The sequence below is a fragment of the Phoenix dactylifera genome, unplaced genomic scaffold, assembly GCF_009389715.1.
Source record: "Phoenix dactylifera cultivar Barhee BC4 unplaced genomic scaffold, palm_55x_up_171113_PBpolish2nd_filt_p 000412F, whole genome shotgun sequence".
Classification (NCBI taxonomy): Eukaryota; Viridiplantae; Streptophyta; class Magnoliopsida; order Arecales; family Arecaceae; genus Phoenix; species Phoenix dactylifera.
Window position 1 is genome coordinate 33,978 of NW_024067852.1, and position 18,758 is coordinate 52,735.

General features: G+C 41.6%; 1 pseudogene; it reads right to left on the bottom strand.

Moving 5' to 3' along the window:
* Positions 1 to 14,820: 14,820 nt before the first annotated feature.
* On the bottom strand, positions 14,821 to 18,311 carry LOC120105982 (annotated as a pseudogene).
* Positions 18,312 to 18,758: the final 447 nt, after the last annotated feature.

Sequence of the window (18,758 nt, forward strand, 5' to 3'; positions counted from 1 at the left end):
AATAAGGGAAAGAAATATTTGAGTGTTCTTATCTTTGTGCTTAATGTTTCCCTATCTTTTTGATGTTGTCAAAAAGGGGGAGAAATATCTAAGTATATGCAAATATCTAAGTATATGCTCATAATGCCTTTATGCTTTGAATTGAATACAAATCAGCTTAAATTGAAATATGTTGATTGTGTTAAGCTGATTAAATCTAAAGCATTATCATGAAGTATGTTTTAAATTGAAATATGTTGATTGTGTTAAGCTGATTAAATCTAAAGCATTATCATGAAGTATGTTTTAAAAATATATGTTTTCTACTTCATGCAACTTTGCTATGTATTACTTCTAGAAAACAATATCTTTTATATTGCATATACTCCAAGTTTTGTCATCATCAAAAAGGGGGAGATTGATGACCCAAAGATTGATTCATAGATTGATTTTGATGATCACAAAACCTTGAAGTATAGATACTAATGTTTATGTTGCAAGGAGAAAGATATTTATTTTGCAAGGAACATAGCAAGTTGGAAGAACATAAGAAGGCCTCCAAAAGCTCTCAAGAAAAGTTAGAAGAAAGCTACAATTCATTGGCCCAAGTTTAAAGTTCAAAAGGTTCAAATTGGAGGAGTAAAATCAAAGGAAAAATTCGAAAGAATAGTCTTCGAGTCGACTCCTGAGGAATTCGAGTCAACTCCAATGTTTACCGAGTCGACTCCGGGGAAGTATGAGTCGACTCCTAGGAGTCACAGGCAGAAAAGTCAGAGAGCAGTTTTCGGGTCTGAAATTCGAGTCGACTCCAGTGGAACGCGAGTCGACTCCGATGGTTGGTAGGTCGACTCCAAAGAAAGCAAGAGTCGACTCTCAGCGGAACACAAAGAAAAAGTCAGAGAGCATTTTTGGGACTCTGAGATTCGAGTCGACTCCCGCATTGCACGAGTCGACTCCGAGACTCCGCGACCATCAACAGACAGAAAAACCAAGTTACTGCCTCTGAGATTCGAGTCGACTCCCAGACAGCTCGAGTCGACTCCAAGGCAGCGCTACACCAAGATGGCAGAAGGCTGTGTTTCGCAAACTGAGAGCCGAGTCGACTCTAAGGAAGTTCGAGTCGACTCCAAGACTGGACGAGCCAAAAGACAGAGGATCGGGAGTTCGGGCTCTGAGATTCGAGTCGACTCCCAGGACAGTCGAGTCGACTCGAGAGGACAAAATTCAAAATTGGATCCACGGACTTCAGTGGATGAGCCGACTCCGAAATTGCCAAGTCAGCTCCAGAAGTTGGCGAGTCGACTCCAGGTTAAGACGAGTCGACTCCCAGTCGAGGCAAGCACATTAATTCAAATTTGGAACAGTGGCCGAGTCGTCTCCGGTAAAACACGAGCCGACTCCTGCAACAGGCGAGCCGACTCCTGATCGCGCGAGTCGACTCCGATCCCAACGGTCATATTGTCAGGAGGTGCAGACTGGTTCCAACGGCTCTATTTTTGTCTCTAACGGCTATATTCTTGTTTCCACGTTATCAAAAGCTATAAAAACAAGAAGAGAGCTAGGAGAGAACTTATGGAAGTGGGAGAGATCATCTAGGAAAGAGATCTCAAAGAGATTACAAAGGAAATCTCCCATAAGCACAAAAGGGCCATCCAAAGCGAAATAGAGAGAAGAAGAGCATCCAAGAGAATCCCAAAGCTTCCTCTCCATCCGTGTGCTGCCTCAGTGATCCTCTACCTCGTGCCAAATCAGAAGAGGGTCAAGTAAAGAAGAAGCCGAGCTCCTCCATCTTCAAAACTCGTTTGAGGGCTTCTCTTTACTCTATTTGTTTATATTGTTATATTTGCTTGCTTAAGAAGCTTTGATTTGTTTTTATTCTTTGTTTTAATATCTTGTAACTTGATTCAATCAAGGGATTGAATCAAGGGGTTAAAGGTTTGTTGGTGAGCCAAAGGGAAAACCAACGGTGTAAGGTTTGTTGGTGAGCCAAAGGGAAAACCAACGGGGTTTAGGTTTGTTGGTGAGCCGAGGGTAAAACCAACGTGTAAGGGTTCGATTGTGATCCCGGGAAAACAATCGGGGGTGGTTCTAGTCGGTGAGCCTGGGAAAACCGACCGAGTTCGTTGTTATCTCGCAAAACAACAAGTTGGGTTGTGAGCTTGTAAAACAACCGGCTGTAATCTGTAGGATTATAGTGGAATTCCCAAGAGGTCTTGGGGAGTGGATGTAGGTGCTGGGGTGCACCGAACCACTATATGTTTATTGTGTTTGTGATGCTTTTTGTCATTGTCTAACTTGCTTACTTAGATATATTGCTTGCTTAACTCGTATCTACGCATCCCTTAGTTGCAAGCATACTCAATTTACTTAATCAAGTCCCATTTAATAAATCATACTGTTGCTAAGTTTAAATTCCACTGTGCATCTATATAACTTAGCATAGTTAATCAAAAAGTCTTAGAAGTAGTTTAAAAGTTTTAAAAGACCCAATTCACCCCCCCCTCTTGGGTTGTATCTACTGGGCAACAAGTGTCCCCTAGTCCACAAAAGTTATGGGCCGGGTCCGCTCTGATATCATTTGTAACAACTCAGGACCTCACCCAAAATGGCTAGCCGAAAGGTGCTATATGGGTTCCTTGATCCTGTATAAGTACCCAAGATCTACCCAGCGAATAACCGATGTAGGACTAAACACTCGCCCACACGGATCCTCACATAATGTGTGCTCATTATTTAGAAGATATGTGCTGGATTGGCCAAGCTCGATTCCTTTAGGATTTTCAGCACAGATTATATAACATTAACTCTAAAATAATTAGAAAAGGTGTAATCTTTAAACAGGTGTGGTGTATATTTTCAAATTCATTACAACCATACCAAATTTGATGTAAATTTGATGCGACATAGAAGATTATTAAACAAGGTGTTTCATGAAGCATAAGATGATTTTTAAGGCATAAAGAAAGTCCTATGAAAGCCTCGGACGTGTGATCTGGACCTTAGGTTTACTCTTATATTTTTTTCCCCTTTCTCACTAATGAGGTGTCTATGGCTCTTTGACCACCCATCTAATCTTCAAGCATGGGGGGATTGGATGAGTGATGCCTCAACGTCATGTTTCAAGACATAATCTTGTAACCCGCCAAAAGACAACCTCAAAAGCTTTTTAGAATTGTGAAGAATTATCATCAGCTCAGATGTTTAAAATCAAACTCTAGAAACACAGAAGACATACAGTAGACATTAATATATACAATAGACTGTAACATACTCATCCAATTCTAAACCTGCCACGGAGAAATCACAATCTCGATCTCAGTTCTTATCATTTAACTAGATGCCTCAGTCACCTATGATATGGATTCCAGATCCTCAACTCATATTAAAGGTCCAGTACCCAGTTTTTCATTAATTGCGCCCAACCATGTTCCTAAATAAAAGATGCTATTCAATCCACTTAGGGTGTATTTGGTTCACAACCGAAATCGAAATCGGAATCGGAATGGTCATATTTACCGATGTGTTTGTGTCACGCCCCAAACCCATCACCCGGGTCCGGCACGTGACCGGCCGCATGAGCCCTAGAGTAGTGCCCTAAAGATCATGCAAGACCTAAGATAAACAACAATTCAATAAATCCACAACTAATTAATTAATTCAAATTGACAAATTCGACATATCCAAATAAACAATTGGTTCAATTACAAGATTTTCAAATGTTCATCAATAAAAGATAAGCTGCTTCTAACTATCTAGCAGTCTGACTCCAGATCGATCTCACTTCTTGTCCCACCCGACAGATCCTACGAATCCAGTGCCTCTGAAAAAAATGTAAGTGTAGTATGAGCTTTTCCAGCCCAGTAAGAATCCCAACAGCCACACACAGTAATAATAATAAAAATAATCAAAGCATCAAATAAATGTCATTTCATCTTTTCAAAGGCTCAACAAACAACAAAAATATATAACCATTTCATATACATAAATCCTTTTTCACATTATGTGATCCATTCACATAATACTCTAATTCCCAAGTTTTCAGACTTTTCACTTCTGGCTTTGGACTAACCAAGTTCATGCCCCAGTCCAAGACTGCACAAATCCCACGCATAAGCTCATGGCAGCTATCCTACGCGTAAGCCCGTGGAGGCTATCCTACGCATAAGCTCGTAGAGGCCATCCCACGCGTAAGCCCGTGGAGGCTATCCCACGCATCAGCTCGTGGCAGCTATCCTACACATAAGCTCGTAGAGGCTATCTCATGACAAGGTTAGTCCAACTCATTCTACATGTCTAGTTTTACCTATTTAATCAAATTCCAATCACATCACATATTTTCTTAAATTCTCAAAAATATGTTAATTCTTCCCAATTTAATTATTTCAATATCTTCATAACAAAATACACATCTCATATGTGTCATACAAGCTCATAAAATTAATATCAACATACTGATAAATTATAACCAACGATAAATTTCATACATGCATAAATAGAGATGCTCAGTTGTAGGAATTCTTACAGAAATTGTAGACGGACACAAACACGGATCCGAATCCCAACCTACGAGCTGGGGTGCTGAGTCCCCTGATCAAAACCTCCTGGCACCGCTGACTCCTTCCCTACAACATAAATTTCAAATCACAACTAAATTATTTAATATTTAAATATTCTAAACCATAATTCACATCTACTATGGGGTCCATCACCAGGTCCCCAAACATCTCAATCCCTCCAGATCTAGGGCAGTCGGGGTGGCCCGACTCCCACCTTGTACCACCGGCCTACATCGTCGCCAGCCGTGGCCGCTGCCACGCCGGCGATGATGGCCTGTCCCGGTGAAGAGACCAAAATAAAGGGATGATTCCTCTTTCTTCATGGTTGGGAATACATCTCCCTCTCTCAAATCTTTTTGATCCAAGGGCAACAGCCATGGTGGTTGTGCCCTCTCCTTCCCCAACCCGACAACACCACTGGCCGAACCATCGCCGGCCACCACTGTTGCAGTCGCCGGCGATGGTGGCCGACCAAGAGAGGGAGAGAAGAAGAAGTTTCTTCTCCTTCTTCTTCTTCTTCCCCCAAAAACCGACATAGGGTCCCCTCCCCCTTCCTCCATTCATCCACGGAAAAATCACCGTGATGGTGGCTCGGCTTCCCCCACCCGACGGCAGCCACGGTGGCCAGGTCCCACCGTCGTCGCCGGCCGGCGGCGAACCGATGAGAGGGAGAGAAGAAGAGGGTGGAACCACGAGAGGAAGCCCTCGGTCCACCATCCCCATCCACAACAAACCCTAGGAATCCATCTCCGACCCTCACACACACCCGACCAACCCCGCCGCCATGAATCCCGGCCAACCCGGCGGCCGGCGGTGGCGAAATCCGGAGGAGGAAAGCCGAAACAGGGGTACCCTATTTCGGACTCTTCTCCGAGGTTCTCACCGGCCAAACCCCAACCGGTGCAGCCCAAAATCTAGCAAAGGATGTGCAAGGAGAGGCACCACACTTACCTCGGTCCGACGGAGTGCTCCGGCGACCCTTCCGGCGAGGACTCGGTTGAGAAAATCCGTGAGCAACCCGGATCAACGCGCACGGCCCAAGATCTCTTCACCCGTGGGGATGTTCACCGAAGGAAAGTGGCCTTCCTCCGCGGCCGGCCGGATCTCGGCGTTCGGTCTCCTCTCCGGCGATCCCCTCCAACGCCCCCGCCCCCCCCCCCCCCCCTTTGCACCCTCCCTTCATCCACGATCGTGCCTAGGGCACGATCGTAATAGGTGGATGGGCCCGGTCTTTTCGGGCCGGCCCGTCCACCCCTTTTTTTTTGGGAGGGGGGGTTTTACATTCTTCCCTCCTAAAAAAAATTTCGTCCGTGAAATTAACGTACCTGGAATACCAAAGAGTTGAGGGTGTTTGGCTTTTATTTCTTCCTCGAGCTCCCAAGTGGCCTCTCTTTCTGAGTGATTGCTCCATTGCACCTTTACATAAGGAATGGTCCGACGTCGCAACACTTGATCCTTTCTATCCACAATCCGTACCGGGTACTCTTCATAAGTCAGGTCCTCATACAGACTTATAGGCTCAAAATCTACCACATGGTTCGGGTCCGGAATATATTTTCTCAGCATTGAAACATGAAATACATTATGCACACCTGATAAAGCTGGTGGTAGAGCCAAACGATATGCCACTTCTCCAACTCTGTCCAGGATCTCGAACGGACCAACATACCTAGGGCTCAATTTGCCACGAATCCCGAACCTCATCACACCTTTAGTAGGAGATATTTTCAAGAAAACATGATCACCAACCTGAAACTCCAGTTCTCTTCTCCTATTGTCTGCATAACTCTTTTAACGACTCTGAGCTGTACGAAGTCGTTCTCTGATCACTTACACCTTATCTATAGTCTATTGCACTATCTGTGGGCCTAAAATTTTTTTCTCGCCCACATCATCCCAACAAATAGGAGATCCATGTTAAAACATTTCAAGTCTAAGACCAACCAAGGAATCACCAACCGTTAATGCTAAATTTAACATGCCCAAGATTCTCCCAAAAGTTGTCAACAATAGAAGAATCCACTGTTGAAAATTACATAGCTACATTTAGATCATCCATAGAATCAACAACATTCTCCTGAAACTAACTCAAGTATTCCATCATAATGCCTTTTAGATCAAATATTAATGATCTTAACCAGTTTCAAAATAAGTCAAACCACCACACTTCCGCTGCACACTCTGATTTAATTCATTTAATTCTCTAAAGTCACAAAATGATTTCTGACTAAAGTATCACTTTGCATTGAGACTAATAAAATCCAAATTTCAAATTTTCAAGTAGAACTAGAGCAAAACCTCTAGATCTTTTTGTCCTCAATTTATATAGAGTGTACTTACCATAACTAACTCCCAATCCTTTAGTCAAATTTAAGATCACTACGTAATCTCCACAACCTTCTTAGAATCCAAAATATCTAAGTTTAATTTAAAGGGGGTAATTCTTGTATTCCCTTAGCAATTTAATTAGAAAATCTACATTGATTTTTCTTCCAACAGAATTTACTTCAAACTCAATGGGTTAGAACTGTTGAGCCAATATCACTATGAGTAGGAATTAACTCTATCCACCTCCAAATCCTTCTTCACCAAAATCCTTAATGTCTATGATCAATGCTACACATAATAACTCACATAAGCATCTCAAAATCGAAATCTCTACTCAATATTGTATTTTACAATGACAAAGATTTCTGGTTAGATCATAAACCTAGACTTGAGTTCAAGTTAACACATCCAATAATCTCCAACAATTATAAGAAAAATTCAGGAGCCCAATCCAAATATGCAAATTCAAATAATTAGAATACTCCACCAATTTGCATACTATATGGCCTTAAGAATTTAATCCACTAATAGAAATACGCCAATCTACAATATTCAAACATGTCAATTCCAAATATAATCCACATAGAGATTTAACCTCGAAAAACATTCTGTACTAATACTACGAAAAATCTTTCTTAGCACACTCCAATAATACGAAAGATGTATGTATAAATCACACTCTAATAATTAGTAGCAAAATCAAAAGTACGATCATATCACAACCCATATCAAGTTTGAACTTCCAAGTCATTTAAATAATATTTGAACAGAGTATAACTGGTATGCCATTGTTAACCTTCCTACACTTATCTTAGGTCAAACCTCTTTTATCATGATCAAAGGCAATTTATACTTTCCTTCCACACTCATCGAAAACCAAACCCGATGCATACATTTTATCACAATGCCTAGTGATCTAACACCTTAAGCACCGAATTTAATTGTCATATCCTAAATGATCATAACCTTAAGCTATGATATATTTCTGTCACAATCTCTTATGATCTTAAACGTCAAACTCTAATGCCACTAAGGCTACAGTCCCTAGTGGTCTTAAACCGTAGATTATAATATCATTCCTGTTACAATCTCAAGTGACTATAAACCAAATCTCTGATAGTTTTCCTGTCATAATTCCCCACTCACACTTACCTGAACCTAAACCTTAGGATACCTTAACCTTAAGCTCTGATACCAAATCTGTCACGCCCCGTACCCATCACCCGGGTCCGGCACGTGACCGGCCGCATGAGCCCTAGAGCAGTGCCCTAAAGATCATGCAAGGCCTAAGATAAACAACAATTCAATAAATCCACAACTAATTAATTAATTCAAATTGACAAATCCGACATGTCCAAATAAACAATCGGTTCAATTACAAGATTTTCAAATGTTCATCAATAAAAGATAAGCTGCTTCTAACTATCTAGCAGTCTGACTCCAGATTGATCTCACTTCTTGTCCCACCCGACAGATCCTACGAATCCAGTGCCTCTGAAAAAAATGTAAGTGTAGTATGAGCTTTTCCAGCCCAGTAAGAATCCCAACAGCCACACACAGTAATAATAATAAAATAATCAAAGCATCAAATAAATGTCATTTCATCTTTTCAACGGCTCAACAAACAACAAAAATATATACCATTTCATATACATAAATTCTTTTTCACATTATGTGATCCATTCACGTAATACTCTGATTCTCAAGTTTTCAGACTTTTCACTTCTAGTTTTGGACTAACCAAGTTCATGTCCCAGTCCAAGACTGCACAAATCCTATTCATAAGCTCGTGGCAGCTATCCCACGCGTAAGCCTGTGGAGGCTATCCTACGCATAAGCTCGTAGAGGCTATCCCACGCATAAGCCCGTGGAGGCTATCCCACGCATCAGCTTGTGGCAGCTATCCTACGCATAAGCTCGTAGAGGCTATCTCATGACAAGGTTAGTCCAACCCATTCTACATGTCTAGTTTTACATGTTTAATCAAATTCCAATCACATCACATATTTTCTTAAATTCTCAAAAATATGTTAATTCTTCCCAATTTAATTATTTCAATATTTTCATAACAAAATGCACATCTCATATGTGTCATACAAGCTCATAAAATTAATATCAACATACTGATAAATTATAACCAACGATAAATTCCATACATGCATAAATAGAGGTGCTCAGTTATAGGGATTCTTTTAGAAATTGTAGACTGACACAAACACGGATCCGAATCACAACCTACGAGCTGGGGTGCTGAGTCCCCTGATCAAAACCTCCTAGCACCGCTGACTCCTTCCCTACAACATAAATTTCAAATCACAACTAAATTATTTAATATTTAAATATTCTAAACCATAATTCACATCTACTATGGGGTCCATCACCAGGTCCCCAAACATCTCAATCCCTCCAGATCTAGGGCAGTCGGGGTGGCCCGACTCCCACCTTGTACCACCGGCCTACGTCGTCGCCAGTCGTGGCCGCTGCCACACCAGCGATGATGGCCGATCTCGGTGAAGAGACCAACATAAAGGGATGATTCCTCTTTCTTCATGGTTGGGAATACATCTCCCTTCCTCAAATCTTTTTGATCCAAGGGCAACAACCATGGTAGCTGTGCCCTCTCCTTCCCCAACCCGACAACACCATTGGCCGAACCATCACCGGCCGCCACTGTTGCAGTCGCCGGCGATGGTGGCCGACCAAGAGAGGGAGAGAAGAAGAAGTTTCTTCTCCTTCTTCTTCTTCTTCCCCCAAAAACCGACATAGGGTCCCCTCCCCCTTCCTCCATTCATCCACGGAAAAATCACCGTGATGGTGGCTCGGCTTCCCCCACCCGACGGCAGCCACGGTGGCCAGGTCCCACCGGCGGCGAACCGACGAGAGGGAGAGAAGAAGAGGGTGGAACCACGAGAGGAAGCCCTCGGTCCACCATCCCCATCCACAATAAACCCTAGGAATCCATCTCCGACCCTCACACACACCCGACCAACCCCGCCGCCATGAATCCCGGCCAACCCGGCGGCCGGCGGTGGCGAAATCCGGAGGAGGAAAGCCGAAACAGTGGTACCCTATTTCGGACTCTTCTCCGAGGTTCTCACCGGCCAAACCCCAACCGGCGCAGCCCAAAATCTAGCAAAGGATGTGCAAGGAGAGGCACCACACTTACCTCGGTCCGACGGAGTGCTCCGGCGACCCTTCCGGCGAGGACTCGGTCGAGAAAATCCATGAGCAACCCGGATCAACGCGCACAGCCCAAGATCTCTTCACCCGTGGGGATCTTCACCGAAGGAAAGTGGCCTTCCTCCGCGGCCGGCCGGATCTCGGCGTTCGGTCTCCTCTCCGGCGATCCCCTCCAACGCCGCCGCCGCCCCCCCTTTGCACCCTCCCTTCATCCACAATCGTGCCTAGGGCACGATCGTAATAGGTGGATGGGCCCGGTCTTTTCGGGCCGGCCCGTCCACCCCTTTTTTTTTTGGGGGGGGGGGGGGGTTACAGTTTGATTGGTGACTGGATTCGGAATTGGAGTCAGAATAGGATTTGAATATTAGAGAAGAGTTAGGATTGGGTATTGGAGAATTGGGAATTCACGTTCTCCCCTAAAATTGAAAACGAATATGGAATTGGAGTCAGAATAGGATTTGAATATTAGAAAAGAGTTAAGATATGGGCCGCAGCTGCAGCATGGTCGGCGGTGTCAGCGGCGGCAGCAGCAGCAAGTGCACTTACAGGAGAGGGAACCGCACATATGCCGAGGCTCGTTAGCTCTCTATCCTCTGATAACCATGGTTTGGAAGCCTACCTTCACGGCCAGTTCTTGGCAGTAGAGGTTGGTAGTGGGAAGGGTATTCAAGCCACCAAGTTGGTATTTTGTTGGGTTAGAACATGCTTGTAAGCAGGGTTTGTTTGGAAAGGCAGAGAGCGAATTGAGCCATTGGCTTTTTGTCTGCAGCGACGTCGGTGGTAGTGCTCCCCTATATATAGAGATGGAGCCTATTTATATCTCTAAGGAATCCATTGGACCAGAGAGAATGAGTCGACTAACTTGAAGGGGAGGAGATGCGCTGCCCTGTTTTGGAAATGGTGCAGGTTTACCCTGGTTGGCAACGAATGACCATATGGGGATCGTCTGGCGGAAGAGAACTCGCCGTTGGATGCGAGATTGGAGGAAGCCATTTCCAAGATCAGTGTATGGAAACTCCCCCCAAAAACTAGTACCAATAAACAGTACCTGCAGTAGCCTTTTCTTAGTATCTATTTCACACTCCCTGCACTTTGCGAAAGAACTACGAATTATATGTTGAACACGATCCATTTGTTTCTTAGCCTTTGAGAATGAGATATTGATCTTTTGATCAAATTCAATGAAATCATTGATTGCTGATGTGAATTCAATTTAGTAAAGTACTACCAAATACAAATAATAAACTTCAGTTGGATCACTTTAACATAGGATTTTTAGGGCGCTTAATTACTTTGTTACAAGATGTTTAGATTAGACAAGGTAATATTGGATATATATCTATATATGATGTTTATCAATAATGTTCATCTTGGAGTGGGCTTGCAATGGATGAAACATGATGTAACAATAGTAAAATAAAAAGGTAAGTAAAACATGGAAATGGTGGTATCAATTTGCATTTGTGTGGGCATTTTCATTTACAAGATGATAAATCACACCTGTTGTTCACAATAATCTGACATAAAGAATCAACTCCATGACCTGTCCTATAGATTAATATTTAGTAACTTCTATTTCTTCATGTTCTAGTGCAGCTTGCACCTCTTTTAGGCTTCACTGCTAGATGATCACCCACTTGAACCATATTAATGTTTTTCTTTGAGTAACTTCGTAGGATTTCCAACATACTTTCATCAACTTTATTACTTCTAGTGAAAAAAAAGGGTGTCTTAATGCACGAGGCTTCCTCTATTGCAGGGACTTTTGCATTGACGAAGTTGCTTATTGTGTGGTCAAGCTTTAGGAAGGGCTAAACACTACAGAACAAAGACTACCTCCTACTCCAAAATGACCATTTGAATTTTGAATCTAACTTTAGAGCTCTAAACATGAAGATCCCTAAACACCTCTGGAATGCAATTGGAATAACTAAACTTACTAATGATCTTCTGCCAATTATTTTTGTTTGGTTTTGTGAATCCATTTTCACTCAGCATTTTTATTAAGGTAGCAATTAGTGTCGCCTCAATCATTTTCCAAATCCTTCCAAGAACTTGCATCTAGGCTATTTTACACTCTCCCGCTGCTTGCTGACCCTTGAATACAAATCATGACATCCTTCTTGACAAGCAAATCATCAGATTTTTGTTGCACATGCCCCTGCCACCGTAGCCGGTCCATCACTTTTCCTCAGTTCTAACATCACAGTCTTGTAAGCGGTCAGATCCAAATCTAACTCCTGTGCTAAGAGTGCAGATATCATATCATTTTTCTTTTGAGACATTCCTGTCTCAAGAAACCATGAGTATACCTGCAAATAACATGCTAAAGTACATATAATACTATTAAACATTGAGTCCCCCGCTCTATCCTTCGAAAGGAATTAAAGATTAAGAAGTTTCGGAGCACCAAATCCATATATTTAAAGGAATTTGGTCCCATAGGCCAGTTATGGCTTCTCTCAACACATACACGCACACAGAGAGGCAGAGAGAATATAGGGAAAAAAAAGACCTTTAGTGTTCCATGATTGCTTTAAAGAACAGGATGACACGGAGATCTAGAGATGGGAATTACAAGTGTACATGGAATTAGGAGGGTTGGATCGAGCGCCAAACTATTTTTAGTATTACTTGCATCATAGATTTAAAAATTATTAGATTTTTTTCCAAATTTATGTTCTTTGAGAAAATTGAAGATTCTCCTTTCGTAGCTTCTACATACTATCTTGTCTCCGTTGGTTAAGGTTAATAATTTTAGATAGATGCTTAGATTTGTTTATTCGGAAACACAAGCATTTTATCTTCTCTCCAACTATGTGATGACGCGAAGCATACAAACCTCTCATTACCAAAAGTATATATCGAATAGAAAGTTATATATTAGAAGTTTGGAGGTGTTGGAAGATGTGCAGGTGATTGTTTAATTCCACATGGACTATGCACTGGGTAGATTTTGGATATTTATTACTGGGTTAAGAAACCCAAATAACATCTTTTAGCTAGTCTTTTTGAGTATGGTACTGAGCTATTGCGAATGGTATTAGACCAAACCTAGCTCATGGCTCACATGGAGTAAGAGAATATTGCAGCATGGGCCCATTTGGGTTGACCACAAACTGATCGTAATGTTGGATTTGAAATATTTGTGATTAGATTTAAAAAGATATAGACCCTTAGCCAAGCAAAGATATTGGGGCTCAAACGAGAAATATTGTAAGGATCCATGCAGCTGTGCATGTAGTTGCACATCGGCTATATAGTGGGTAGATCTTGGATATATGTATAGAATCAAGGAATCCAAATAAGACCTTCCAACTAATCTTTTTTTGAGTGAGGTCCTGGGTTGTTACAAGATGATTTTTAATTTTTCCCCTATAATATAAAGATCAAGTTTTTTCTTAAGAAAATATAATTAAAGTTTGCTGCTTAACTTTGTTTTTTTTTTGTTATTAGATCATTTAAAACAATTTTATTGTCAAAGAAGTTTCCATATTTTAAAAAACATCAGTAGTTGCATTTTTTTCATCCACCTTAATGTGAACCGTAAGTTTCTTTTCTTTTCTTTTAGATGTGTATGTTATCAGGCCAAAATAAAAATTCAGCTAATATCCTTTTTATTGATTATATTGCCTTGGCTCCAGGTGGGAGAAAGAAGCTGATGAGATTGGGATGATGTTTTAGTGAGCTGCTCAAGAATTCCCAAACTCTCCCTTGGTAAGGGTAGGAAAATTTCTTTTTTTTCTAGCATATTTTCATCAAGGAGCTAGGTGTTCGTGGGGAGGCAATTGCCCAAGGGAGTGTTGAATTTTTGGCCAACTAAGATATTAACCCCTTCAGTTTTTTTATTTTACAGTCCATTGTGGAAATATTTTTTCATACCTGGATTCTCAACAAATCAAAAGTTAGTTATAATCGAGCCTCCCAGATTTTTTTCATCTTGACAGAAAAATCTACCTACTTTGTTGTGGTATTGAAACTGCTAGACAAACACTAGGAGACACACCTGATCAGCTTCTCCCATGCTACTGTGAACATGGAGTTGTCTCTCTTTTGGCATGTTTCTTAGCAACAATTTTAAGGTTGCATTAGCACCAAATTTTATTCTTAAAGCAATAAATTCATAATGAGAATATTGATGCTGAAAGCTATGAGATTTGTTTAACCTCAAAAGGTTGTTCCCAAAAATCTCAATGGGATAATTTTATACTACTTGATTTATTCTACAATAATGGACAAAGAAAAGAGAAATTTTCAAAAGTTGCTTCATTCAAGATGGCAAATCAATGAGATAACCTATCTGTTTTATTTTCTTTTTTGGATGTTTACCTATCATATGTGACAACTCACATAGTGTAACAGATGTAAAACCTGTGAACTCATAGATCAAGCAAAGCTTTGAGATAGAGCCAACTTTATAACATATCAAGAATAAGCAAAGTTCTAATTCCTTAATTTGCTAACTAAATAAATTATGTGTAGTCTTCGGCGCCTACAAGTGCAATCTTTCGAGTTCAAACCATTTCAAATTCAAATAAGTTCATGCTTGATCCGCAGAGCACATTCACATGAGTTTAGTCCTCTAGGCTCAAATAATTTAAGCATGACATATGACTTGACCCTCAACCGTAATTAGCAATTCTCTCTTGATTAAGTTAGTGTGTTAGTTTGAAATTTGTTATTTTATTAGAGTAGTACAGGTACAGGGTTCCATGTGTGAAACTAGAGTTTGAGTACAGATAATTCATTTGGAATATTATTACAAACACTTTAAAAAAATAGAAACAAAAAAAAAAGTTTATGTAGACCATATCATAAACAATCATGCTGCAGCATTGTGCTCTTTAAACCTATTGAAAGTCACTGCCAGGGCCGCGTAAACCATATCATAAACTTGATCTATAAGTCGAAAATAGGCTTCTCTCCATTTTCTGTTGAATAATAATGGACCAAAAACGGCCCATAAACCAACTGCAAATCCTAGCCCCATGCTCATATACAACCACTCGATTTAAGATCCTTCTTCATCCCCTCCAACAACATTTGGACCTTGATTTGTCTCGTCATCTTTGCACTTTTGAGCTAATGGGAACCCGCAAAGACCAGGATTACCAGCATAGATAGATGGCTCGGTGAAGGTCTGAAACTGATTACCTGATGGAACTCTTCCTAAAAAGTTGTTATATGATAAGTTCAAGTGACTCAAAAAAGTTAGCGCAATCATGCTTGAAGGAATTCCACCATAAAGGTTGTTTCTTGATAAGTCAAGTGACTTCAACTGTTGCAATGCACTGATTTTTTCTGTGATCTTTCCTGTCAGACGATTTCCAGACAAGTTTAAGCTCACTAGTCCAACAAGGCTGGCCAGTTCTTCTGGTATTTTACCAGACAAGTTATTGTCTGAAAGGTCCACAGCGATCACAAGTGAAAGGATTATGGTATACTCAATGTCACTTCCTTTCATGGTCACTTGCAAATTTTCAGGGTAATAATGATAATTTGAAATGGTTTGATTAGTCTCCCGTAACACTTTCATGGCAATGAAGTTCTCAAAGCTCGAAGGAATAGTTCCTGATAAATTGTTATTAGCAAGATCCAGGATTTGAAGAAAACTTAGTCTTGATAGCTTAGAAGGAATATTTCCAACAAGCTTGTTTGATCGTAAGCGAAGGATCTTCAAGGATAACAAACTTTCTCCTATCCAAGTAGGTATTGTACCAATGAATCCATTATGTCCAAGATCAAGAGTTTCTAAATTCACACAACTCTTCAAGGATAATGGGAGTCCTCCTGATAGATTATTGTTACTCAAATGCAACGAAGTGAGGTTTGGTAATGAACAGATTGACGGAGGAATGTTTCCAAATAGATTGTTGCTTGAAAAATCCATGACAACGGTAACGAAAGAGTTGTTCCAGCAATCAGGAAGCTCACCCAACAAGTGATTTTTTGAAAGATCAAGAACCTCAAAGTCGGGCACACAAAGAGACGAGGGAATTTCATCGCTAAAATTATTTATGGAAAGGAAGAGATATGCCAAATTAGGCATACTTTTGCCAATACCAGGATGAATCACTCCTGAAAATGAATTGTTTGATAGGTCTACCAGCGCCATTATAGAAGAAATAAAATTTGGCAAAGGACCCTCGAAGTAGTTAGAACTTAAATTCAACATATAAATGTTGATTAAGCTTGTTAGATCAGGTACACTACCTGCGATTCCATTGCTGGAGATATCCAAGTAAAATATATCCTGGGAAAATGACTTCCAAAACCAATCTGGTAGAGTGCATGAAATTCCATTGTTGGAGATATCCAAGTAAACTATATGCTGGGAAAATGACTTCAAAAACCAATCCGGCAGAGTGCTAGAAATTCCATTGCTAGACAAATCTAGATAGGAAATGTTTTCTTGCGTCCGGAGCCATGCTGGAAATTATGGTCCCAACTTGCAAGAACCAATACCTAACCACTGAAGCTGAAAAGGGGGGATCCAATCTGACGTCAGATTCAGAATTAATTGGTTGTCTGACAAGCGTAGAAAATTCAATTTGGTGAAATTGGCAAAGTGTTTTTCAGACATGACACCCTCCAAAGAGTTCGAGCTAAGGTCTAATGAAACTAGCTCCGCAAGTCCCGCAAGCCTTCCAATTGATGCTGGAAGAGAACCTGAAATTGAGTTGGCACTCAAATCGAGAGATTTGAGCATTCTAAAGTCCCCCAACAAGTCTGGCAAATAACCGCTAAGCTGGGTGCCCCGCATGTGCAGAGTCTTTAAGTTGTTCTTGATGCATCCCGTAAACACTTCATCAAGTTCATGCAAATTTTTGCTGATATTAATCTGTGACAATCCTAAATACTGCAGCTTACACAGACCCCCAAGTGCACCCGGGGTTTTGCCTTCAAGAAATAGATTGCCGGATAAATCAAGGAAATTGAGCGAAGCTAGATTCTTAATTGCAGGCGGAATGATGCCCCGAATATAATTGTAGCAGAGATCAAGGTGCTCGAGGCTACTTATGTTGAACAACCAACCAGGCATCATCGACGAATTAATGAAATTACCAGAAAGATCAAGAACAGAAAGTGAAGTAAAATTCACATGTGCAAGAGACAGCGGAATGGGGTTGATGTCACAATACTGTAAGCGTACCTCAACGATAGAAGGGAGCATGTTTAGTGCTTGCAGCCAGTGAGCACCTTCTCTGAATTTCACACCCATCATATTCAGATATCGTAGAGAAGAAAGATGAGAAATCCAGAGGGCATTATCAATGATGAATTCAGGAACAGGATCAAGATCACTATGGAGATAAAGATATTGGAGGCTCGATAGATTCCCAAGCTGGGGTGGGATCAGTCCACCCAAACCAGCTCTGGAGAGGTCAAGATATTTTAGCTGACGGAATGAGCCCACGAATTCTGGGATGCGAAGTCCTCCAAAGTTGTTCATGCTCAGGTCAAGATAATTCAGGTGCTTCAGACCAAGTAACGAAGGCCTCAACTCACCTTCCAAGGACCCCTTGTGCTGCGGAAAGCGAAAACCGTCAATGACTGAGAATCGGTGTAGAAAATCGTCAATGAGTGAGAATGGGTGTGGGTTTTTTTTTTTTTGGTAAAATTATAGGAGGGGAGGGGGAGGGACCAGCCCACCCGCGTAGCAGCCTCATTACTGAGCCCCCCTTCCACTAGGGAATGTTCGATACAGGTCGCAGGTTTCGCGTGCCTTTCCCGACCCGTGAGCTCACCCCACTGGGTTCACCGCCTCACGTGTGGGTACGTGACCCCAGTGCCACTTTGGTACAAGTGGAAGGAAAGCATAACCGCCAACAAGCCAGCCGAGCGTGGGGCATCCGGTCCCCTAATTTAATCGACGCCCGTGCGTTTCGAACTCGGGCAACTTGGGCGGAATTATCGCCCCCTTACCACCAGGCTACTACCTTGGTGGCAATGGGTGTGGGTTTTGGAGGTCAAGCTTGACAACATGGCCAGTCCGGTTGTCACAAGCGACGCCTTCCCATGTGCAGCAGTCGTCACCGACCCAAGAAGATAGCCTGTTGGTGGGATCTTTGAGGCCTGCTTTGAACCCAAGAAGAGCATTCCTTTCAATCAGCATGCAGCCTGGGATTGAATCTCCATTGAGTTTTCTCACTTGAGAGCACAGAAAAGCAAACAACAAAAGTAGAAGCTGGGCTCCTTTTAGATCCATGAATTTAGCTGCTGTGAGATGGAGTAGATGGATCTCCTTATATTTATTTATCTGAAGCAGATTCCATTGCCGTCCCCGTCCATGACCACGCGCCAATAAATTGACCTCTGAATTTCAATAAATTGCCGTCCATGACCCGCCAACAAGATCAAGCTTCTTTCCACACCACACATGACTTGCTGGCAGTCCAAACTCCGTGGGATATTTACGAAAACTCCTTTGCACACCACACATAACTTTGGTGCACTCAAAAGTCCGTGGGATATGTACGAAGACTTTTCTCCACACCACACATGACTTCGGCGTGCTTGTTCGGTGGTCCAGAACTCGGACAAGTTGCACTCAAACCAGTCTAAAGTCGTGAAGGGCTGGAATAGCTCCAGTGCATCCACATCTAATGAGAGGAACTATGTAAGTGAGTATTTAATCCTACATCGATTATATATCGAAGAAGATACTGATACAGGGTGAAGAAAGTAAAATCATCTCTTCAACTAGTTTTTTTT